The sequence below is a fragment of the Lissotriton vulgaris genome, chromosome 1_1, assembly GCF_964263255.1.
Source record: "Lissotriton vulgaris chromosome 1_1, aLisVul1.2, whole genome shotgun sequence".
NCBI lineage: Eukaryota > Metazoa > Chordata > Amphibia > Caudata > Salamandridae > Lissotriton > Lissotriton vulgaris.
Window position 1 is genome coordinate 13,190,474 of NC_141685.1, and position 24,448 is coordinate 13,214,921.

At 45.3% G+C, this 24,448-nt stretch overlaps 1 protein-coding gene across 1 annotated transcript in view; it reads right to left on the reverse strand.

Annotated features, from left to right (window-relative positions):
- LOC147736959 (NACHT, LRR and PYD domains-containing protein 12-like) overlaps positions 1-24,448 on the reverse strand; it is a 769,506-nt gene that overhangs the window by 8,750 nt on the left and 736,308 nt on the right. The gene's annotated exons all lie outside the window — the stretch shown is intronic.

Here is a 24,448-nt window from a genome sequence, read left to right on the forward strand (position 1 = left end):
CAGACCGGCAAATGCTTCGTTGGTGCCTGTCAAGCGGGGAGTCACTCCTTGACCCCAAGGGAGATTCTTCCATCCTCTAGTCTTTAGGAGAGCATCAAAGTTCCAAGATTCAGTTTCAGAGTTTCGTCAAGGTGAAATCTAAAGTCCTGATGCCAGGGGTCCCTTATTTATACCTAAGAAAGGGGTTGGACATACTTTGGGGACCCACCTATGGGAGGGTTTGGAAAGAGGGGTGGCAACACCCATTTCCTTTGTCCAGTTTCGTGCCAGAGCAGGGGCTGGAAGCCCCTGCAACTGGTTTAAACTGGGCTATGCAGAGGGACACCAAATGTGCCCCGTGCAGACTTCAAAGCACTCTCAGAGTGCACCCACCCAGCCCCAATACACTAAAGCCTGTCTGGGAGGTGGTCACACCTCCCTGTGACAGGAAACCGATTGTCAAGGCCTCCCCTGCCGGAGTTTCAGTCAGCAGCAGGAGGCCAGGCTTGTGTCTGTGGCTGCAGCATACATTTTGTGATGTCAGGTGTTGGACTTGGCCCATTTTCCCGATATTTTTCGCTTTTCACTCCCCCCTATTTTAAGATGTCTCCCCCATGATAGAGAGTTGTATAGGTCATGTGTGGTGTGAGATGACATGTTAAATGTAATGCAATGGTGTGCGCACCTATAATCCCCCTATTGCAAGAATGCACCCTTGTGAAATGTCGCTTTTAAAATGAATGCCATTGCTGTGTGCTTTGTGCCGCCTGCCTGCAGTGGGTTGGCAGTCTAGTGTTCTTTTACCATTGCAGAAATGTCACTTTTAAAATGGACGCCATTTCTGTCTGCTTGTGCCGCCTGCCTGAGGTGGGTTGGCGGTCTAGTGTTTGAAGATACAAGGTGCTCTAAACTTCCCCCACAGTGACAGTGAGGCTGGAACTGCCAGGGACCTTCTAGAAGCTTCCAGCCCTTTCTGGTAGGTGGGAGGAGGGGTGTATATGTAGAGCAGTAGAGATACCAGTGGCTCAGTCAGAGAGTGGACTTGAGAGTGAGTGGACCTGCTGCCAGGGGGTGCCACCGCATGGGCCTAGGTGCTGGCACCTGAGCCCATCTGTACCCCTCCACTATCCACAGGGCCAGTGAGAGCCCGCTGTTGGAGTTCAGGCTGCTGTACCAGGATGAGTGCCACGTTACAGGGGATGATGGTTCCGAGGAGATGCTGTCCTGTACTGATGAGTACCCATTCCCCGTTGACCTGGCCTAGCACTGCCTGCCTGCTCTCCTACCCTAGCGCCTCCTGAGCGCTACACCTGGGCCCTGACTGCTCCCTAGCGCCTGGAAAAGGCGAGCGCTTTGACTGACTGCCAAGGAGCACCTTTGACTGCGCCCAGAAGGAGGTGAGGAGCACAACCTGTTGTCCCTGAGTCTGCTGGTGGGACCTAGCACCTCGTGAGCCTTCCATGAGGACTGCCTGTACCCTCCCCCTGCCTGAACCCTAGTGCTGTACTGCCCAAGTGCTATATGCAGATGGCCAGTGAGGAGAGAGGATCGTGGGCGCTAGGTCCTTAGGTGGAACCCTTAATCTGTGGCAGCTACCTAGTGCCTCGTGAGCGCTATATTTGCATTGCTGGTGAGAAGCGCTACCTGTCATCCCTGAAGCCCCTGGTGGGAGTGAGCACATCGTTAGCGCTATATTCAGGGTGCCAGGGGAAGAGGAGCTGAGGCCTGCAGCGCTGTGCTGTCAAAACGCTATATTTCATTTCCCCTGCATGTGTGCAGCATTGTGGTGCTGTCAGAGTGCCTTATGCGCATTGAACTACAACTGTACCCTGTAGTGTAGTTCCTATTTTCCCTATAGGCCCTGCGCATTGGAATAACATAAACAGCAGTGCAGACGTAGGAGTGCGGTCTTCTAGGTCTCTACTGACTATGTTAGACTTAATTGGGTTTGTACCAACTAGTTCAGAGGTCACTGGAAACTTCCTTGACTGAATAAGAAGTGATCAGCTTCTTTGGCTCATACAAGAAGGGATTCAGTTTTCCAAGAACCGCATTAACATGACAACTTTGCTCCTCAGAATAGGAGTCAATCTCTAGAGTTGTGTGAAACAATAGACAGCTATTTCACTCAGTCAAATGTGCAGAATTACTTTCACCATTTATGCAGAGAATGGAGAGACGGGCGTTTCCAATAAAAAGGTATTATTTATTGAGCAGTCTTTCTTCTCATGCAAGAGAAATGAATTGCCACAATTGCAAGACTTTTTATTAAAAAAAGTGTGTACAGTAAAAAGTAGTATTACGAAATAATACTGTAAAAGCATTGATATGGTTTCTTAGCCATAAGATGGTTAAAATGAATAAAATATATACATACATATATACATTGGGTAACAACCTCAACTGGTGCTTCTAACTATGCCTACCCCAGTGTACCTGACCTTAGCCTAATACGTGGGAGGGAGTAAGTAAGTAGCAGGTTAAGTTTAAGTTGGTTTTGCCAAGAGCTTGCTTCAAGAATTCTCTCTAAGGGTTTAGTCAGCACCGTACCTCTGGAATAGAATGTAGGAGGTCTGGTTTCTCCTCTCAGGACTCAATATTCCAGTCACCCGCAAGGGTAGGCTGGAAACACGGGAGCTGGATTTTCTCGGCAGGAGAAAAGACAGCGTCTTCCTCAAGGAGGAGGGGCAGCGTCTGTGGGCTTCTCGCATCTGCTGGGCTCTCTGCAAGGGGACAGCTGCTCTGCTTCAGTATTCACCACCACCGTGTTGCTTAAGGCAACGTCTGTATTATTTATACCTGAAAGGTGCCGAGTTTGACGTAAGTTTTTGGACATAAGACGTCAATAAAGATGTCACTAAGAACTGGTCGTTCTTACAGTGCTCGTTAGGAGTTCTATTACAAATCAAAACAAGGCAAGCGGGCTTTTCAAGGTTGCTGGAGGTTAGGTATGTGGCAAGAACTCGGTGTGCTATCTAGGAATCTAAGGAAGTGACTTCTGCTGTGTCATGGACTGTCATGGACTGCAGAGGCGACTTGCTAAAATATGGTTCTGAATATTATGCCATTATAGGGATATGTATCGATTATAGCCGTATAGGGGCATAAGGTCATGCTATATTGATCGGGGTCCTAGATAAAACACAACACCCACTCCACGAATTTATGTCCATCAAATTACTAAAAACTAAAGCAATAAGATGTGCATGTATTCTTACCCACCCCAAAATACATTTTGTATTTAAAATGGTGTATATGAAATACATGAAAATTAAGGTAGGTACTGTACGTTTTCAAGCATAGTAATCATTCAAAAATTATTGCATATGTAATCAGTTGAACGATCTTGCGAAAAAATTACACATGAAATGTCTCTTAATACAGAAGAAGGGCGAGACCATTCCATCACATATAAATACAATTGTTGTAAAATGTGCTAGAGGCCGAGGTAATATATTGTCTCTATATGTACTAAAAATAGAAGCTCTGTTCTTTATAAAAAGTTCTACTTTAAGCAAAAGCATTCTTGCCAGAAAAAGGTAAATATTTTGAAAAATTGTCTGATTCAAAAAAAAAAATGTCTTCCATGGGGAGCGGAAAAATAGAGTTCCAGACACTTTTCAGTAGTTTTTGTTTATCAAAACTGAAGGCCGAATTTCAGAGTTCATGGGAACGCTGTGCGCCGGATTGTTTTCAAAAATTCACTCTTTCTGTTCAGGGGAGAACATCATATCAGACAGGCTCTCAAAGAATAGGTCTACATATTCAGGTGACAGTTCGACCAGGTTCGATAGTGCAGTAACCTGGCAGTTGTTAGAATGATTGCTATCATCGGTGTCTGGATCAGCAATGCTCACAGAAGGTCGTACCTGGGTGATGCTGCTTTCATTTCTCGCTTCACTGCCGCCACCTAGTCGTAGCGCAGGAGTCTCAACGAATGCCGTCATCAGGATTGGTAGCCGCTGGGGACAACACGATGCATGAGCGTTTACAGGACTTAGCAAAGTATCGATATCCATTGGTACTGCTGATGGTAGTGCAAGACAGGTGTCTAACACGCATTCTTCTCCGCATAGCATACATCGAAGCACAGGTATGATGCAGGTCTGCCATATAGGTCTGAATGAAAGAAACCACGTCATGTTCAGATCTCTCAGCCGGGCCAATCCAAGGACCTTAGTTATGCGGTCCCGATAGCGCATTGCTAGAATCGTTTCTTCCATCCTTGCCGGAGTCAAGTCTGTGTTTTGGCTTGCCATATCGGAGCAGAACGGTCACAATTAAAATGCCTGCTACGAGTCCCAAAAGTAGTGGTAGGCCGCCAAACAGTGAATGGACAAAATTGGGAATAATGCCCAGAACCACTTTGAATGGTGTTAGCAGTCCCGAAAAAATCGTCTTAAATACATTCGAGATACCTACGACATCCGACATATTTAGAATTTGGATGAGCATTTCTGTGAAATGCACGGGGCAATTTGTTGATAAAAGTTCATGTATCTCCGATGTTGTCCTTGCAACTTGGAGATCATACGTCTCTTTTGATGACGTGATGGGCACTGTTGTCTGCAAAAGCACAGACTTCATTCTTCTTAAAGTATCAATACGTATAGAAGAGATTTTCAAAGGAGGCCACATCGGAGTCTCGGAGTCTCCAGGGCCGTTTGGAAACAATGCTTGCATACAGCAAGTGACCATGGAAGTCACGCTTACGAGATATGCTTTCCCTGGCACCAAACCTCAACAGCTGTGGTCCATTATTAGAATGTAACTCCCGTTAGAAAGCTGCCTAAAGAATGGCTCTATCTGTGTTGAAGGTGTGACGTGCTGGTGGCATGAAAGGTTGTGTGAAGTCCCTTCAAAGGCCCCATGTAGATTAATACCGTGGCACAAGAGTATACCGCTTAGTGAATGTTTGCAATTTTTTTTTTTTTTGTGAAAACCTTTATTATACCTTCACATCTTTACACAGCATGTCGCCTACAACCCCGAAGGGCCGGCCGCTAATCTTGAGTGCCACATCGGAACGACAGCCTTGAGTACATACAGTGCAAGAGTTGAAGAAGTCATTTCAGTAAGGGTCGCCGGAAGAAGTAGTGAAGGACAAAAGCAAATGTTCCATACAGGGTAGATGAGGTTCTCATTTTCTATTTTTGGAACTAACTAAAAGAACATTCGAACATCGGGAAATCACAGTGCGATCATTGACTACGTACATTGCTAGATAGATGCGAGAGTACACCTGGGATAAGACAAAGCCATTTTCATCCTGGAATTAACGTAGGGCAAAAAGAAAACATCGCCTCCCCCAATCCCTCCTGAAGGACCCCCTCCCACAGCCAATCACCCTCACTCCAACCCATCATCCTCATCCGAGTCCAGTGGGTCATCTTCTGGCAGCGGGTCACAGATGCCACCCCGGTAGGTGTTCCATGGGGACCAGACCTTGTTCCACTTGCCAGGACAGGCCCTGCTGAGGTATACCGCCCTCTCTGTAACCATCGTTCTGTCCATGTTTGTGCACCATTGTGATGTTGTCGGGAGGTCTGCCACCCCCCAACGCTGTGCAATGTCGCGCTTTGCTACCATCATTCCCAGTGTCACCCAAAGACGGCCGTACCGGGACAAATCTGTTGGTTCCCATACATTGAGGAGGCACCGTTGTGGCTCCGGTAGCACCGAGACCTCCAGCACCTGAGATATAGTACGCAGGACCTGACGCCAGTAGTTGTGTATGCGTGGGCAATCCCAGAATGTATGGAAGAAGGTGCCCTCCTCCCCACAGCCTCGCAAGCAAAAGGGGTCTGGGGTTCAGTGTATGCGGTGTAGCAGTGTTCTAGTGTAGTATGTTCTATGGAGGATTTTGAGCTGAACTAGCCTCATCCTGGCCGATATGCCCACTTCCTTAGGGGAAGCCAGTGCCTCATTCCACTCATGCTCGTCAAGCGCGCCCACCTCTTGCTCGCATTTTTCCTTGAGGGACATCACCGGATCTGGAGAGTTATTAAGGAGCTTCCGGTATGTGAGGGAGGTCGCCTTCTCTACCATATAGTCGGTCAGGAGGCGATCCTCCAGCGGGGAGGACTCAGGAAGAGTCGAACCAGCCGGGATGGCCGAGAGTAAGGCGTGGCGGATTTGTACATATCGGTATGTCTCGTGTGGTCCCAGATCATAAATCTCTTTCAAATGGGCGAAGGTGATGACGTTCCCTCTCTCCCACATATCCCCCACTGTGGAAATTCCGATGGTATCCCTTCGGGAGAACCCCTTACTGAACCGAAGATTGCCCAGAGCACGCGCGTCCCAGAGTGGAGTGAGTTTAGTGAGCGTGCCTTTCCATCCCAGTGCAGCGATGGCTGCATGCCAGGTGGCTACAGTGAGTCTAGTGGGGCCCACGAGTGGCCTAAGCTTCCTCCGATCATAAAGTGGGGCTAGTATGTTATTGGCGCCTAACTGAGCCCTGTCTGCCTGGAACGCCGGGTCGGATTGCGGTGCATGTAGCCACTGGTTAATGGGCCTGAGTTGTGCTGCCCAATAATATAGATGCAAGTTCGGGAGTGCAATGCCACCCTCGTACCAGCTTCTGCAGAGTTTGGCTTGGGCTATGCGCGCAGGGCGATTGCCCCACAACAATCCGGAGACTACTGCTGCAACCTTCCTGAAGTATCCCGTTGACACCGGGAATGGAGTGTTGTCCAGGATGTATAGGAAACGGGGTAGGGACTTCATTTTAAACAAAGCAGCTCTCCCCAGCATCGTTAACGGCAACCCCGCCCAGAAGCCTGCGTCTTGTTTGAGACGATCCAGTGGCGGTAAGAGGTTCAGCCTTATATATTCGGAAGGGTCTCTCGTGATGTGGATGCCTAAATATTTAAATGAGGAACCGGCCAGCCGTAGAGGGCAGTCCGGACCAAGTGTTGGGGGGTCCCCTGTCAGCACATACAACTCTGACTTGTTCCAGTTGATGGTGTATCCTGAAACTTCGCCGTGGCCGTCACAGAGATGCAAAAGAGCTGGTACGCCACGCTCGGGATCTGTTAGGTACACCAGCATGTCGTCTGCATAGAGAGATATGCGGTCCTCCCACCCCTCCCTCCATTGAATCCCCTTGAGTAGGGGGGTAGTTCTGATGCGAATAGCCAGAGGTTCTAGGGAGAGTGCAAAGAGCAGGGGGGAAAGAGGGCAGCCCTGCCGGGTGCCACGGCCAAGCGGAAACGTGCGTGATATGTGACCGTTCGCCACCACATGTGCCACTGGCGCTGTGTAAAGTAACTTTATCCACGAGATGAAGGTTGGGCCAAATCCCATGTGTGAAAGGACTTCGAAGAGGTAGGCCCACTCCACCAAGTCAAAGGCCATCTTCGCGTCCAAAGCCAGTATAGCTGCACTATCGCCAATGCAATCCACCCTCGCCAGTACTCCGTGTACCCTTCTAAGATTTAGCGCGGTGTTTCTGTGAGGCATGAATCCCGACTGGTCCGGGTGGATAAGGTCGGACAGGTGTGGCATGAGACGGTTAGCCAGGAGTTTTGCTAAGATTTTACTTTCCGCATTAAGCAGAGAGATAGGGCGGTAGGATGAGCACTCATCTGGGGGTTTACCGGGCTTAGGGATAGCCACAATTGTGGCCGTCCGTTGGTCCAGCGGGAGCACCCCCTTTTCTCGACATTCCACATACATTTTAGGTAAGTGCGGGCAAAGAGCGTCAGTGCGCGCCTTGAACCATTCGACCGGAATGCCATTTGGCCCAAGTGCCTTACCAGGTCGGAGGGCCCCAATGACCATTCGAAGTTCATCTGTGGTAAACGGTGCCTCCAGATCAGCTATGGCCTCTGGCTGTAGCGATGGGATGTCTATATTGCTTAGTGCACATTGGGCCGCAATCATGGTCACTTCCCGTTCGGGGGTATACACTTTCTCAAAGTGGGACGCCAACGCCTCTACCACTCGATCGGTGTCGGTTAGAATCCGGCCATCGCCATCCTTCACCTGCTGAATCCCCCTAGAGCTACCTCCTCTTTTGTCTAGCCCGGCCAGCATCTTCCCTGCCTTGTCCCCCACATCGTACACCCGATTCTGTGTGTCGGCTATATGTCCCTGTGTCGTGAGTCGTGCATGGTCTGCGTACAGTTGCTGTTGAAGTGTGAGGGTGTGTGCCGTATCTTCCGTGGGGTCGGCTTCATGAGCAGTAGTGGCTGCGCGCAGTCGGAGCTCGAGGGCAGAGTGTTCAGCTGACTGTTCCTTTCTATGTGTCGCTATAGAGCCTATCGCCTGTCCCCGCAACACTGTTTTGTAGGCCTCCCAGAGAATCTCAGCCGAGGCCGCAGTTGGCTCGTTTTCTGTGAAGTAGTGTTCTGTGGCCTTTTGAAGGGCCTTCCTGACCTTCGGGACTTTAAGATAGGAGGCATGAATGGGGTATATGCGGCGACGGGACCGTGTCCGTGAGGTAACAGTGATAGTCAGTGGTGAGTGGTCGGAGATGCCTCGAGGGTGTATATCTACCTCATCTACGCGCTGTAATCCATCCCCTAAAGCCAAGAAGTAATCAATGTGGGATAGACTGTTGTGAACCGTGGAGTGGAACGTGTATTGCCGGACCATCGGGTGAACATGGCGCCCAACATCTACCAGCCCCAGTGCCTCTAGAAACCGCCGAAACCGGGAGGGACCCCCGGTAGGACGGTCGCCGGGAACTTGTCGAGCTGCGGGTCTGCAGCCGCGTTGAAGTCCCCGCCTATAAGCATGTCCCCCTCCGGGAGGGACAGCAGGAAATCTCCCAGGGCCGGTAGCATCACCGAGTGCAGGGAGGGCGGGATGTACACTGAAACCACTGTTAATGGGCGACCGTCCCACTGCCCTGCCATCGCCGCAAAGCAACCCTGTGTGTCGGTTCTGGTACTAAGGGTAATGAAGTGGGAGGATTTTTTGATCAGTATGCCCGTGCCCCGTGAACCAGTAGAAAATTCGGAGTGGACCAGCATTCTATACCCCCTTCTGTCCAGGGCCTTAGTAGCTCCACCCACCAAGTGGGTCTCTTGCAGGAGTATCAGGTCTGGTTTGTAGCGTTTTACCTCGGACAGAACAAGGCCGCGTTTTACCTTATCGCCCAGGCCTCGCACATTCCAAGCGAGAAGTCGGAGAGTGGAGCCGCTCGTCTGCGTCTCATCCACCCTCGCAGCATTGAGCTGTTCACCCGCCATCAATAGTGATCAGACACAAATTCAGCCTATATAGACTCCATCGCACTAGCAACATTACATTAACAGTCAAAGTACAGTGCACAGTTCGAGATCGACTTTGTGAATTTCCCATGAAAAAGAACCACCCCCCCCCATCCCTTCCCACCCTGCCTCCCTGCCAAACGGACCTGCAACTGCCCGCCACCCCATCTCAGCAGAGCGCTTATCCCATTCCAAAAACAGAGTACTTGCGCGTCAGGGGAGAGTGTCCCCCAAAGCAGGCGGTCCCTCTGCCGCCCTCGGGATGTCCAGGCCAGCATCCAAGAACGACGAGAAAAGCCATCCTTATGGGAGAAAGCCAGAGTCCACCCAGTTCATCACGTGCGGGTTTCATTCACCTCCAGCGGCCCCAGTGCGTTCCTGTGATGGCGACTCGCTCGCACTTCCCCTAGCTGAAGACTTTGAGCCCGGTCGGCTGTCGTCCTCAGGCCTGTTGCGTCGACGATTAGAAGTGCGTTCCACCGTGCACCATTCCTCCAGCCAGTCTCTCGCTGACTCCTCCAGAGCACGTAGGACATCATCTAGAGTAGCCTTTTTTGCCCCGTCAGTGTCCGTGCCCTTGCCAATGGACTTGCGCTGCTCAGGCTGGGTGGGCGCCTGGTTGTCGTATGCGAATTTGCCGAGTTTCGCCTGAGCGGCGGTTTGTCGTTGCCCTTTCCCCGCCATTTTGGCTCTATGGCGAGATATTGTCTGTGGTGAGGTGAGCAGATCGTCCGTAGCCGATCGTGCCAAGGCGTCCGTTCAAGAGGTTCAGTTCGGGGAACAGGCCAGTGGTCGCCGTCGATGTTGAAATGTGTCCGGCAGCTGCGGATCCGATACAGCCTCGGCAAGCCAGGGCAATATGGCGGTCGTTGCGCAGTAAGTTACGGGTCTTGACCGAGTGCCGTTGTGAGGTACTGCTTCGCAGCGCCACCGGATAGGCGACATTGAGGCACAAATGTTCGAAGGGGGAACCGCCGGTTCGGTGATTCGCTGATGTCGAGTGCTGTCTTCAGCGGGGACTTCCGGTCGATCGTGCCGAGTAGGGTTTACTTCCGCTCGGCCAAGGGCTCAACTCGACACCGCGGCTGCACTCGTGTCACTAGGCCCCCCGCCAGTGAAGGACTAAGATGATGTTTCGTCCTGTTTCCGGAGTCTAAGAGCTCCCAATTTTCTCCTGCGGTTGCCGTTCGGTCGCCGCACCCAGGACACCCCTTCTGGAACGATCAATGAACGGATAGGCATGCGGATCGTTGCGGGAAGCCGCCTTGCTACGGGAGCCTCTCTAGGTTGCTGCCGCCATCATCGGCTGCTAGCCACGCCCCCATGTTTGCAATTTTCACCACTAAGAAATACATTGTTGTTGTTGTCACTGTAGCATGTGTGTGTATATGGTAATTTCCATGACGACTTAATGTACCCTTTACCCAATTTTTCATACTGGCCTGCCGGTATATACTCAAGTCAATTTTTAAATCGGAAAGTTGTTATCGGAATAGTGATAATCCCATGTATTATCCATTCAATGGCAGGTCTTTCTGACATTGTCAATGGTAATCTCTCAAGTTTCTCAATGCTCAGAATTGTATAGTCTGCTCCTTTTTGGGCCAAACTGATTTGTTTATCAGTAAGGTTAAAGACATAAAAACAATGACGTTATGTTGATTAGACGCCATGGCACATAGCCTGAACGCAGATTTTGCAACGTCCAGCCTAGCTGTACAATAGAACGTAATTGGGACTGGCCATGTTGTAACATTAGCAGGTCCTGATCTATTATATCGATGGCAGAGGATACAATACTGTCCAGTGACAGTGCACATCACAAACTTCAGACTATTGGACAACTGCCAATCAGGATTCAGAACAGGACACAGTACGGAAACAGCGATCCTACATATTGCTGATGACGCTTTACAGGCCCTAGATCTCAATAGAACATGCTTACTAGTCCTTCTAGACCTATCGTCAGCTTTCGACACAGTAAATCATGAAAAACTACTGGACAGACTACACAAGAGGATGGGAATGTCAGGACTTGTACTGAAATGGTTTGAATCCTTCCAGATCGCAAAGATTCTTGGTCAACCAGTCTTTATCACCCTCTTGTCCAAACTCGATCGGGGTCCCTCAAGGATCTACCTTATCTCCGTCACTCTTTAACCTATACGTTGAACCTCTGACAGAAATCCTCCAAGACGCAAACATATCCTATCACATGTACACGGACGACACGCAGATTTACATCAAAGTAGCATCTCTAGAGGACATCAAGTTAATCAATGAGGCCTTAACAAAGACAATTTATTGGTTAACCAGTATTCACCTGAAGCTGAATGCACAAAAAACTTAATTCCTATTAATTTCACCGCCAAAGAACAATACAGAGACGATAGAGTGGACCAAAATGATCACAGCACTAAACTGCACCCCTACGCTAGTGGACTCAGCCAAATCGTTAGGAGTCACCGTGGATAAGAATGTAGACATGAAAGCACACATCAAACTAATGGCAAAAAATGCACCCTTTCATTTGAACTACTTAAGGAAAGTGAAACCGTTCATCTCGTCGGCAGATCTCAAACTGGCAATTCAATCTTTAGTTATCTCAAGGATTGAATACGGATGTACAACCTTAGCAGGCCTACCAAAAATGTCCACGGCACCACTAAAAGCATGCCTCAATGCAGCTGCAAGGCTCATCACCGGTTCGAAGAAATTCGACCATATATCACCCCACCTAAAAGCGTTAAACTGGCTTCCATATGAAGCCAGAATCCAATTTAAAATGGCATGTATCACCCACAAAGCACTCCACTACAAAACACCGAGTTACCTGGCCCAGAAGATCGAGATATCGGGAGGTTGCAGACCTGCCAGAAGTGCCAAGGAGCTGCTGCTGAGGCCACCCATCTTCAGGAAGAAGAAAACATACGACAGAGCGTTCTCTGGGGCAGCCCCCAGAGTCTGGAACTCACTCCCTCCGAATATCAGGACAATTACTAACATTTCTGCATTCAAAAAGGAATAAGATCTTCCTAATGAGTAAGTTCCTTACATAGCCAAGTACGGACTTCAACGCCACCGCATCTGAAAGATGCCTACACGGAGCATCGAATGGAAAATAGAAACAATGTCCAGTAAGCGGAAACAACCTAGAGGCGCTACACTCGATTAGAACTAGAAGAAGATTGTACAATCAAAGCCAAGTCAGTACGGTCTATACAGGAATTTAGCACTGAATTTAGTAGGATATCGAAGAACAGTTATAGCATTTGTGGCAACTTGGGGAAAGACGCAGGTTGAAATTATAGCATTATGTTATCCCGGTGTTAGTACTAACCGAATCTTTAACAAACTAGTGTACATAGTCAGAATATAGCTCGTGATTGACATATGCCGAATGTACCTCTTATCAGTGTGATACTCTTACTACTTAGAGTTATAATTTACCTACCTCAGTCCGGTAGGGCAATGTTATGTGAATTGTAGCAGTAGGTTACACCTAATATATGGAACCATAACCACCTACCTCATTCCCTTTATGGTAATGCTATGTGAATTGTATTGCTAATCTACCTCATGTATATGTATTCTGTATTTCTAAATCTACCTCATGTATATGTATTCTGTGTAGCGCTCTGATACCCAAGGGTCACGTTCACGCTATATAAAACTTTCTAAATAAAGAAATAAATAAATATATTCTGGAGGACAGAGTCATTAACCCATTGTCCACAACAGAAAGTGATTTTTCCAACTTAATACGATCAATTTCTCGTATTTTTTCTGCTGTTTCAATTTGCATTACTTTCCGTGCCTCGTTGTATGCCGCATATACACTTGCCGCTATGAAACGTTTTTGACGCTGTTTGCGTGGTCCCATAATGAAATCACGCAAGTCAGCACCGTCTTTAAGTAAAGATAAGTGTTGCTTAATTTCTGCCAGTGTGGATGTTTCTAGCCATTCAAGGCAGAGTTTCCCTACACTGTATGTTGTTACTATCCCTGGATCTTGTCTCTGGGAGTATCTAGGGTCAGGTCTGGTCATTATTAACCCCTGTGTTTTGTTCAGGAATCTATCTTGACAGTTTTTAGTGTCTGTTGGCCAGATTAACCACTTTTTCCAATCAGGATGTGTTCTGTTTTGATGTAAACTTCTGGATACGTCTTTTTCAATATCTGTGGTTGCATTATCAGGTATAGGCTGTGGAATAGACGGTTTGTTTAAGTCTTTAATCTTAGCTAGGCCAAGACAGGTTGTTTGGTGAATTGTGTCATTTAAGAACATCATTTGTTCTGGGATCATGCAGGCTCGAAATAATGCTTCTAGGCCTTGTACCTGCCAATCTTTTGTACCCCAGATCGTTTTTGTTTCAATGTTAATTTTCCAGAAATCAAAACCAAATGTAATCATTTTTTCATAAAATGCTTCTGAATATATCAATTTAGTATTTGTCAGCATGGTTTTCGTCCCTGTCTTATCCAACAGTTTATAATAAAATGTTTCAGCATTACTTGTGTTAAACCCTGAGAAGTATTGGAATTTCTCATAAAACGTTTTTGAACTGCTTTTTGGCGGTGTTGCACAATGTTCCCATTGGTTATATTTATAAACATTTCTAGGTTGAGCAGATTTATGCAAATAGTGGTCTGCGTAATGGGTGAAACAGTACATCTGTTCATAGTTAGATGAACCTTGTAAATAATCATGTTCTGTAAATTTTGCTGACATTACTAAATTCGACATCATATTATTTATACTTTCAAAATCCCAATCATCAGAAAATGTACTTGGTTTTACAAAGTCCCTTAATGAAACCTTAAACTGGTGAGGATATTTCAAGATCTCGACCGGGCCATATATTTCATAGTCAGTCTTGTCCCAAACTACCCCGCCGGGTATTGGAATGGCTGTGACATTTACTGTTGATAGTTCTCTTTTCTCGATGTGAGATGACTTGTGTGGCTTCAGAACTAAGTTGATGTTCTGACTTGCTGTGTCCATTGAACTGTAATGAATGAACCTAAAATCAGAATTAGGATTAGACAAAGGAGGAGTATAAGTATGCTAAGTACAATCCAAAATTCAATTAGTGTGGTATCCAGATATGCTTCTTTGAGTTGATGAACTAGTTCTATTGCCTTCTCTTTAAAAGTCTTTGTTTCTGGCGTCACTTCAGGGTCGCTTTGATCTTCAGAAAAGTTATCGAAATTGATGAAGTAACCAGAGGCAGTTCTGTCGATTGTAGGAATAGTATTTCCTGTTTGATTTTCATTGGCACATTCTGATGCCACATCATTGTAGACTGGTGTTTCACGATGAACTGATTCAATTTGAGTTCCAAGAGGCACGAGTTCCATGGCTTTGTTGCATAGTCCTTCTTTGTGCACTGCAGGTTTATCAAATGTGATTAGTCTTTCAGTTTGAACCTCTTGGATTGTTGCAAATTTGGGTATTCTGTTATTTCTTGGGAGTCCACTTGGCCTACTATTTATTAAAGGCCACATGATTGTGGTTTCACCAGGTCGATTAATACAACTCTGTTCTACTTTTTACCAGCAAAGGGCAGTAGTACTACTGATCTTGTTCCGTTGATACTTAAGACAGTACTGCTTTTCTGTAAGAATGCCCATATTCCTTCTGTACCGCGATCTTTTCTCTGACCAGATCCCCAATCTTTGGAATCCAGACAGGTCTTGCTGGGACAGGTGGTGTGTCTTCAGTGGTTGTTGGCTGTTGTTTTAACTTTATGTTGCTCAGGGCTTTCCTTGTTTCATTTAAGTCCTGTAAAACAGCCAAACGATCTTTGATGTCAAAGTTTTTATTTTCATCTTTTACCACCGAACCCTGACTATCAAGATCCTGAATATACATTTTAGTTCTGAACAATAGTTTGTACGGGCTGAAACCTTTTAGAGAATTTCTTGGCAAGTTAATAAGACTACGTTGGACACTTGTTAAATGTTTGACCCACCCATCACCCGAACCTAATACCTTTGCAGTTATAAATTGCTTTATGTCCTGGTTTTTTCTTTCCACAACGCTATTTCCCTCAGGATGAAATGGACAAGAGAATCGCAATCCAATGCCCATGCTGGTCATGGCCTCCTTATAAGCTCGAGAGCTAAAAGCAGGACCCTGGTTAGAATGAAGCATGGCAATTGCATATGTGCCGATAAAGACTCGCAAATCTTTTATAACCGTTTTGGCGTCAGCCGAGCACTGGGGCCACATCTTTTAAGTGTATGTATTCTTAATTGACTAATAGGGCGCAGCATTTCAAGTGTAGATGGCTTTATTCTGCCATCATAGATGGCCATGGCATTACTCCGCTAGACTCATTGCTGCGATCTCTGTCGCAGTCCGGGCAGTTTTTTACATATTTGTAGTGGTGCAGGCTCATACCTGGCCAACAGTACTCTGATTGTAATTCAGTCAGAGATTCCTTCATCTGTTTGTGCTTGGACCATCACCCATGTGTGCGTCTGCTATTAGTAACTTTCTCCGATTCATGTTTGGAATTACCCTATCCCCCACTCCAGGGATTCGAGCAAAAGGAACGGAGTTTGCATCAATTACGTATGCATAATCGAGTGGATAGTTCACGGGTAGTGCTGCACAGCTACCTTTTGATGACGTTTTTACCGCCAGCATGGTTTTCCCGTCTATGTATTTTTCTGAACGCCTTTTTGTGGCTACGGAAGCCTGTTTAGTTGCTTCCGTGGTGGCTGTATTAGCCAATGAATTCCCTGCAACGTGAACGCCATCACGTTGATGACTCTGTGCATGTATCACGTGAGTCTTTTGTAGTTCCTTCTGTAAAAGAACTACTTGTTTCCAAAGCATTTTATGCTTGAATGTAGCACCTGTGTCATATTTGTCATCTGTTTGAATCCAATTCTTTAAATCATTATTGTAAGAGTTTATGCAAAAATGAGAATCGCACACGATTAGTGTCGGGAAATCACGTTCGGCATTTTCAAGCGCCATTTTTAAAGCTCTGATTTCAGCTCTCTGAGCCGAACATTTTCTCAGTGATTCAGTTTTTGTTATTTTCGGTCTGAATTTACCGCAGAGCAAGCGACCTTTAACAATCGCGAAGGCTGCATTGTAGGATTTCTCTTCTACATTGTAATGCTGTACAAATCTGTCCGTATACATTATACAAGAGTACTGTTGGAGAGGCAGAATTTCGAATGGCAGAGAATATTCTTTTTCGTATTTTAAATCAATCAGTTTTTTCATGTTCGGGACATAGTAATATTTTACTGTTTCAGATTCAAAAGAATTTTCCCACTGTATCCATTTTGGATCTAGTGATACTGTAGGCAGGCTTACTGGGCTGAATAGTGCCTCGAAGGCTGATTCTGCTGTAAAAACAGTTATATTTTTACCTTGGGCAAGAGCTCTTTCTCTTGCCACTGCCGTTTGAACTGCCTTTACAGTATTTTCTGTAAGACTGAATGTTTTTTCTGCTTGTGTGTACAAATGTGATTTGCAAGCTATTAGTACCGTTTCTCCCTCATTAGAGGTCAGGTACGTGAATCCGCATCTTCCTGGGATGACCTGGATTACAAGGTTTCGTGTGTTGTCACGTGTATCTAATTTTGTTTTAGCTAACATGTCTGTTTGCAGTGATCTCAAAATTTCTGTGTGTTTTTGAGTCCAGTTGATTTGTTTAAAATCAGGTTTTATTAATTCGTAGAGAGGTTTAATCCTCTCTGCATAATTTAATATGTATGTTCTTCCGAAGTTCAGGAAGCCTAGAATCGATTGTAAATTCTTCAGCGTTTTTGGTGCTTGGAGTACAGCGCACTTCTCTAAGAAGTTGTCCGTCAGGCTTTTTCCTTCACTTGATAATTTGTAACCTAAAAATAGTACTGTTAGATGGGCAATTCGAGACTTTTTAAAGTTGAATTTGTAACCCTCTGCTGCAAACCCAAGTTTTATGGTGTTCACCCTTTTCAAGTGAGTATCCAAGTCGTCATCTGTGAGATAGATGTCATCGACATAAGATAATGCTTCATCATCATATATTTGTAGTAACTCTATTACTCTGGCTGAAAATAATCCTGGGCTATTCTTGAACCCCTGTGGGAGCCTACAGAATTTTTCTGTGACCCCATTATTGAGAAAGCGGTCAAGTACCTGCTCTCTGGTGCAATATTTTGACAAAAGAACCCATTAGATATGTCTAATGTTGTTTTGTATTTTTTCCGAACTATGTTATTCATCAGTGCCGCACTGTGCGAGTTCTGTGCCGCAAATGTTTTGCAACACGAGTTAAGATGTCTGTAGTCCAAGACTAGACGATATGAATCGTCTGGTTTGGAGACAGGAAACAAAGGATTGTTCATTTGAGAGGTGCATGTTTCAATCACCCCCTGGTATTCAAGTTGATCTAAAATCTCCCTGACCTGTTTTTTAGCTTCTTGCTTAATTTGATACTGCCTTTGTGCAGTAGGTTGACTTTTTAACTGAATTTTGGGAGGGGGAGAGTCCTCATCCCATCCTACATGATTTCTATATAATGCAGGTGCTTGAGCTACTGCCCATTTCCTTGCATATATATATTTAGTGTGAATTGGAATGTGATTTGAGAAGGCAGGCATAATCATTTCGTCGCCATGAGGGCACTCCCTGACAAACTCTGGGGGCCAATCTTTTTCAGCTAACAGGATGTCATAGCCTTTTGAGAGGTTATCCCAAAATAGACCCCTTATTTTCCTAGTCTTATCTCCCTCTATACGCAGTGTTATTTCATATATTTTATGAGGTTTGCTAACCCTGGTATCTGCAGTTTCCACTTGAATGTATTCATTCGTGTCCACTGTCTTCAGATGATTCATCAGGATCTTGCGAGTTATGCTGATTTCTGCTGCGCTGTCTAGCATTGTCTGTGCCCACTCTCTGTAAATCAGCTGTGTCCTCAGTATTCTCGGCATGTTAGATTATTCTAATACTGGCTACCTTCTTTCTTGGAAATTGTAACTTTTTACTTTGAGCAGGTTCCTTGTCTTTGGACTTGGTGTGCTCTTCCCTTGGGTCTGACCGTCCTCTTCTTTCCGATTTCTGCGAAAAAGATCGAGAGGGACGTGTATCAATACTTTGATATCTATCAGGCTTTTTCAAGTTATCCCTATTTCTAAGGTTGTATCTTTTTTCAGAGTGCTCCCTCTGGGGAGACTGGTGTTCTCGAGTTGGAGTTCTTTCCCTCCGCCGAGGAGACCTTCCTCTGGGCTGGAAAACTTTTTCTTAGGGAGTGGATTGTTTATTTCCATCCCAGCTCTTTTTAGGAGTGTTTAGATTATTTTTTATAAATAATTTTTCAGGATTTTCCAGTAGTTGTGGTTTTACTGGTTTCCCACCCAAACTATCTCTACCTAATTCCTCATAGCATTTTTCTATTTTTCTTATATACCCAGGCCGAAATACTACAGGGCTTCATGCGGTACTACGAAAGGCTTTATGAAAGTAAGGTGCAGACCGGAGAACCTGCTCTGGACGCCTTCGTAGACGAGCTAGATTTGCCGAAAATAGACCAAGACCAAGTGGAAGACCTCGGGAGAGATATAGAATTGGGATAGATTCGGGGCGCCATAAAGCATATGGCCTGCAACAAAACCCCGGGATTGGATGGTCTCCCGATAGAATTTTAGGGTAAATATATAGACTTGTTAGCACCGCGGCTCTTGGAGGTCTACAGGGAGGCCAAGGTGGCGGGTCGCTTGCCCTAATCAATGAGAGAAGCGCTAGTGATCCCATTGCTGAAACCTGGGAGGGAGAGCGGCAAGGAGGCTTTGTACAGGCCGTTGTCCACGCTGACGACTGATTACAAAATCCTTAGTTGTATTCTGGCAGCCCGTTTATTACCATACATGACCTTGTTGGTCCATGAAAACCAATTGGGATTTATCCCTTCGCCCAGGAGACTTGTACGTCTCCTGGGCGAAGATAACTCTGACGCGCAATTACCCTTGATACTGTCCGCAGATATAAAGAAAGCTTTCAACAGTTTTGAGTTGGAATATTTATATAATGTTTTGAGGCGCTACGGGCTTGGAGAAGAGTACGTACGATGGAAGAGAATCTTATACACCTCGGCGGAGGCGAGGGTACGGGTGGGGAGGCTGATCTCACACCAATATCCTGTGGAACGTGGGACGAGACAGGGATGCTCATTGTTCCCCCTCTTATTTGCCCTCGCCATAGAATCTCTAGCCATTGAGATCAGGACGGGAAGACATTATGGTGGGCTGACCGGCAGGGATGGGCGACAGCTTATATCCCTCAATGCAGACGACCTCTCCTTATATTTCTTGAAGACGCGTAGGCGGCCCTGACTGGAGCGGAGCGGTTACTGCGGCGCTTTGGAGAGCTCTCGGGCCTCAAAGTCAATTGGTCCAAGACATGCATGTTCCCTGTGATGTACTGTAGTTCCTAGTTTCCCACTAGGCCCTGCGTATTGGAATAACATAAACAGTAGTATCGACGTGGAACTGCTTATATTCCAGGCCTCCACTGACTATGCTAAACTTAATTGGGTTGTGTTACCAACTAGCTCAGAGGTCACTGGAAACTTTCTTCTCTGCATAGGAAGTGATCAGCTTCCTTGGCACAGACAAGAAGGGATTCAGTTTTCCAACAACCGTGCAACATGACAACTTTGCTCCTCAGATCAAGAGTCAATCTCTAGAGTCGTGTGAAACAATAGACACAGATTTCACTCAGTCAGTCTAGTGCAGTTTACTTTCACAGTATGTAGAGAATAGAGAGACGGGCGTTTATCAATAAAGGGTTAACATTTATTGAACAGTCTTTCTTCTCGTACAAGAGAAATGTATTGCCACAATTGCAATAACTGTTATTATAAAAAGTACGTACAGTAAGATAAGTATTGCGAAATAGAACTGTAAAAGCATTGATATGGTTTCTTAGCCATACAATGGTTTAAAAGTAATAAAACATATATACAGTCATATATACATTAGGCTAACATACTCAACTGGTGCTTCTAACTAAGCCTACCCCAGTGTGCCTGACCTAAGCCTAACACGTGAAAGGGGGAGTAAGTAAGTAGCTTAAGTTAAGTTGGTTTTGCCAAGGTTTGTTTCAAGAATTCTCGTCTAAGGGTTTAGTCAACACCATACCTCTGAATAGAATGATGGAGGATTGGTATCTCCTTCAGGGGTCTCTCTCGATATCCCAGTCACCCGCGAGGGTAAACCGGAAGCGCCGGGACTGGATTTCTCTGCACGAGAAAGGCAGCGGCTTCTCTCAGCGCATCGAGGAAGGAGGGGTGACAGCGTCCGCGGGCAGCTGGGCTGGATGTCTTCGCAGAGGACGGCTGCTCGGCTCCTCAAGCGTACTGCACCATAGGTCGCGCTGTAGCGGCGATAATGGTAATCAGCAGCTTCACCACCACAGGATAGCAGGCTGCAGCGACAGAGTGCTAGTTTTTACCAACACAGGGTCATGCAGGCAGCTGGCATCAGCAACAGGCAACGAACTCGCAGCTCGTATCTCTCTCTCCCTTAAGGCAACGTTGGTAATATTTATACCTGACAGGTGCCGGGTTTGACGCAAGTTTGCTGGACATAAGACGTCAATTAAAGATGTCACTAGGAAGTGACAGTTATCAGTTGCTCATTGGAGTTCCATTACTAATCAAAACATAGCAAGCGGGGATTTCCAGGTTTGCTAAGTTTTTATCTTGTTGAAGAACTCGGAGTGTTATCTAGGAATATCAGATAGTGACTGCTGCTCTGTCATTGCACTAATTGGTCGCAAAGGAAGTAGCAGAGGGAACTATGCTGGAATGTGGCTCTGTTCGTGTGAGGCCAGAGATGACTTTTCAGAAAATCGCACTTGAACGGTTATGCCAATATAGGGAATAAATGGATTTATAGCCGAATAGGGGCATAAGGTCACAATATCGATCAGGAACCTAGATAAGCACGCAACACCCACTCCACGTTTTCATGTCCATCAAAATTACTAAAACTAAAGCAATTAGATGCATGTGTAACATTGCCCACCCCAAAATACATAAATGCATTCGAAATAGGCGTACATGTAATACATGGAATTTAGGTACTGTACGTTTTTTGTAAAGCATAGTAATCATTCAAAAAATTATTGCATATGAAATCAATGAACGATTATGCAAAAGAATTACACATGAAGTATCTCTGACAGAAGAAATGCGAGATAAATCATCACATAAAAATGCATTGTAATAACATGTGTGCTAGAGGCTGGTGTAATGTTGTTATGTCTCTAGATGTGTTTAGAAATAGAAGTGTGAAGCTTCTGTTCTCTAAGAATAGTTTTTACGTTAAGCAAAGAATTGTTCGTGCCAAAAAAGAAAAAAGATCAATATTAGAAAAAATTGTCCAATTCAAAGAAAATAGATTTCCAAAGCTCCTGGCAGTTTTTGTTGATCAAAACTGAAGGCCGAATTCAGAGTTCATGGGAACGCTGTGTGTCGGAAAGCTTTTCAAAAGTTATTGTTTCTCTATGGGTGAGAACATCGTATCAGACAGGCTCAAAAAGAATTGGTCTACAAAATCAGGTGATAGTTCAACCAAATTAGATAGCGCTGTAACTTGGCAGGTGTGAGAATGATTGCTGTCATCGAAGGCAGGACCAGCAATGCTCACAGAACGTTGTACCTGGATGATGTTGCTTTTGTCACTCGCTCCACTGTTACCACTTGGCTGTAGTACAGGAGTCTCCACGAATGCCGTCATCAGGATTGGTAGCCGCTGGGGACAACACAATGCGTGAGCCGTTATTGGACTGAGCAAAGTATCGACGTCCATTGGTACTGCTGATGGAAGTGAAAGACAGATGTCCAACACGCATTCATCGCCGCAAAGCATACACCGTAGCACAGGTAAAATGCAATTTTGCCATATCGGTCTGAATGAAAGGAACCAGGTCATGTTTAGATCTCTCAGCCTGGCCAATCCGAGGACGTTAGTTATCCTGTCCCTGTAGTGCATTGCTAGGATTGTCTCTTCCATTCCCATGGGAGCTATGTCTGAGCCGAGGCTTGCCATAACGTAGCAGGATGGACAAAAATAGAATCCCTGCGATGAGTCCCAAAAATAGTGGTATGCCGCCAAAGATGGAGTGCACAAAATTAGGAAAGATTCCCAAAATTGCCTCGAAGGGTGTTAGCAGTCCCGTAAAGACTGTCTTAAATATGCCTGGGATGCTTGTTGCACTAGACATGTTAAGGAGTTGGCTGAACATTTCTACGAAATGCACGGGGCAATTTGTTGATAAAAGGTCATGGACTTCAGTAGCCGTCCTTGCGACTAGAAGATCATACGTCTCTTTAGATGACGTTATAGGCACTGTTGTCTGTAAAAGAACAGATTTCATTTTGCTTAATGTATCAATTCGTATAGAATAGAGATTCAGACGAGGCCAGAGAGGAGTCACTATGTCTGGAGGCCCGCTCGGAAACAATGCTTGCATACAACATTTGACCATGGACGTTACTTGTACTAGATAACTTTTTCCGGGCGCGAGGCCACAACACCTGTGATCCGTTCTAAGAATGTAACTCCCGTTCGCAAGTTGCATAAAGAAGGGCTCTATCTGAGTTGCAGGTGTGACTAGCTGGTGGCATGAGAGGTTGTTTGAATTTCCATCACATGCTCCGTGTAAATTAATACCCTGACACAAAAGTATACCGCTTAGTGAGTGTTTACAGTTGTCACCACTAAGAAATACATTTTTGTCGCTGTCACTATAGCAAGAATGAGTGTATGGTAATTTCCATATAGATTTAACAAATCCTTTACCCAATTGTTCATATTGGCCAGCAGGTATGTACTCAAGGCATTTATGAAATCGGAAAGTTGTTATCGGAATTGTGATAATTCCGTGTATTATCCATTCAATGACAGGACTCTCTGACATTGTCAATGGTAATCTCTCGAGTTTTTCGATGCTCAGGATTGTATAGTCTGCTCCTTTCTGTGCCAAACTGATCTGTTTATCAGTAAGGTTAAAACTGGAAAATAATGACGTTGTGTTGATTAAACGCCAAGGCACATAGCCTGAACGAAGATTTTGCAGCGTCCAGCCTAATTCTATAATAGAGCGTAATTGAGACTGGCCATGTTGTAACATTAGCAAATCTCTGTCTATCACATCAAAGGCAGAGGATACAATATTGTCCAAAGAATATATTCTGGAAGACAGAGTCATTAACCCATTGTCTACCACAGAAAGTGATTTCTCCAAATTAATACGATCAATTTCTCGTATTTTTTCAGCAGTTTCAATTTGCTTTACTTTCCAAGCCTCATTGTAAGCAGCATAGATACTGGTCGCTATGAAACGCTTTTGACGCTGTTTGCCTGGTCCAAGAATGAAATTGCGCAAATCAGCACCATCTTTTAATAAAGACAAGTGTTGCTTAATTTCAGCCAGTGTGGATGTAGTTAGCCATTCTAGGCAGAGTTTCCCTACACTGTATGTTGTTATAATCCCTGGATGTTGTCTCTGGGAGTATCTAGGGTCTAATCTGGTCATTTTTAACCCCTGTGTTTTATTCAGGAATCTATCTTGACAGCTATTTGTGTCTGTAGGCCAGATTAACCACTTTTTCCAATCAGGATGTGTTCTGTTGAAATGTAAAATGTGTGACACGTCTAACTCAATATCAGCTGTTGTATTTTCAGGTATTGGCGTTGGTATAGACGGTGTTTTAAGGTCTTTGTTCTTGGCTAGGCCAAGACAAGATGTTTGGTGTACAGTGTCATTTAAAAATAACATTTGTTCTGGTATCATGCAGGTTCTAAATAGTGCTTCAATGCCTTGCACCTGCCAATCTTTTGTACCCCAAATTGTTTTCGTTTCAATATTATTTTTCCAATAATCAAAACCAAATGTCATCATTTTGTCATAAAATGCTTCTGAATATATCAATTTAGAATTTGTCAGCATTGTTTTCATTCCTGTTTTATCTAACAGTTTATAATAAAACGTTTCTGCATCACTGGTGTTAAACCCTGAGAAGTATTTGAATTTCTCAAAAAATGCTTTAGAACTGCTTTTAGGTGGTGTAGCACAATGTTCCCATTGATTATACATAAAAACATTTCTAGGCTGTGCAGATTTATGCAAGTAATGATCCCCATAATGGGTGTAACAGAATAACTGCTCATAACTAGATGAACCTTGTAAATAATCATGATCTGTGAATCTAGCTGACATTACTAAATCA